Genomic DNA, 2124 nt, shown 5'->3' on the forward strand with positions numbered 1-2124 from the left:
CTAAAACAACAAAAATATTGATTTCCATTCCCATTCATTACCCTCAGAAGTTGTTGTTCGATAACCCGTTTGGACAGTTCAAGATTTAAAAAAAAAACCCTTTCATTTCTATTCTAACTTTTTTGATGACACAATACATATACATGCAGTTTCTCTCATACTGTATATATCATTTCAGTTTTACAAATACTGAAAAATATTTAAAGATCTATATGTTGTAAATGGGAAAATATCCTATGTTTGTAGAAATGATGATTTAATATTATTAAGATGGCAATGATCTCCAGAGTGATCTACAGATTCAATGCAGTCCTCATCAGAGTGCAACTTGTTTCTTTGTACAATTTGCCAAGATGATGTTAAAATTCATAGGGAGACTCAAGGGACCCATAATAGCCAAAATAATCTCAATAAGGATGAGCAAACCTGGAGGGCTCATACTTTCTAAGTTTGAGTTACTACAAATCAAGAGTAATCATAAATAGAAGTAAATTGAGTGTCCAAAAATAAACTCTCATATTTATAATCAACTGATTTTTTTACAGGAGTGCCAAGGAATTAAATGGGGGAAATACTAGCATTTTCAACAAATGTGCAGAAACAACTGGGTAACTACATACAAAATAAAGAAGGCAAACTCTACCTCACATCATATATAAGAATTAGTATAAAATGGACCAAAGACCTTTATTTAAGAGCTAACGCTATAAAACTTTGAGAAGAAAGCAGGGGTGAATCTTTTGTGGCCTTAGATTTGGCAATAGTTTCTTAGATGTGATATCTAAAGCACCGGCAACAAAAGAAAAATACATAAATTATCTGTTTGCAAGTTTGTAAATTCTTGTTTTCTAAAGGACACTAGTGATGAATGTGAAAATACAACCCACACAATGAGAGAGGTTTACAAATTAACATCTGGCAATGGTGTAACATCCAGAACATATAGATACTCACAAGTCAATAATGAAAAGACAGAAATGGACAAAGGATCTGAATCAATAATTTTCCAACAAAATAGTCAATAGGCACAAGAAAAGATATCCAATGTCATTATCATTAGGAAAATACAAATCAAACCACAATGACATACAATTTTACACCCACTAGAATGGCTATAATTAAAACAGATGGATCAAAACAAGCATCGGTGAGGAAATGAAGAAATTTGAAGCCTAATATGTTGCAGGTAAGAGTATAAAATCATTCAGCCACATTAGAAGACAGTCTGGCGGTTCCTCAAAAAGTTACACCTAGTGGCTAGGGCTGTAGCTCAGTGGCAGAGCACTTGCCTAGCAAGTGTGAGGCACTGGGTTCGATCCTCGGCACCATATAAATTGAAACAAATAAATTAAAAGGCATGCTGTCCATCTATTTCAACTACAAAAAATTACAAATATGAAAAAAATGTTGTACTTAGAATGATCATACAGTCCAACAGCAATTCTAGTGCTAGGTGTATACCCAAGGATAATGAAAGCTTATGTCTGCAAAAAACTTGTACTGAGATGTTTATAGCAACACTATTCATAATATTGAAAGGTAGAAACAACCCATTCATCAACTGGCGAGTGAATAAAGTATGGTAGAAGCATACAATCAAGTATTATTCAGCCATAAGAAGAAATGACATACTGACATATTATGCAAAATGAATGAACCTTGAAAATATTATGCTTAATGAATGAAACTGGTCACAAATGATCATATATAAGATCCTATTCATATGAAATGCCCAGAAGAAGCCAATCTGTAGAAACAGAAAACAGATTAGTAATCACTGCTAATGGCCAGTGGGCAAGAAGAGTGAATAATGACTGCTAATGCAGGTGGGATTTCTTTATGGATTGTTGAAAATGTTCTAAAATGGATTGTTCTAATGTTTGTAAAACTCTATGAAAATTTAAAAAAACCCACTGAAATGTAGACTGCAAATATGGGAATTGTAATAGTATATGAATCATATCTCAAAGGTCAGCACAGCTCACCTGGAGAAGTGGCAAATTAAGCAGGTAAATGTAATTTGTTGTACTCTAAATTCTAGAAACCAAGATTGTGTCCTTTATGCTTTGGCAATGCATGTGCTTATTAAAGTTCCCTATGTGGCCAATGTTAAAAGTAATCATA

The sequence above is a fragment of the Urocitellus parryii genome, chromosome X (genome assembly GCF_045843805.1).
Source record: "Urocitellus parryii isolate mUroPar1 chromosome X, mUroPar1.hap1, whole genome shotgun sequence".
In the NCBI taxonomy this organism is placed as follows: Eukaryota; Metazoa; Chordata; class Mammalia; order Rodentia; family Sciuridae; genus Urocitellus; species Urocitellus parryii.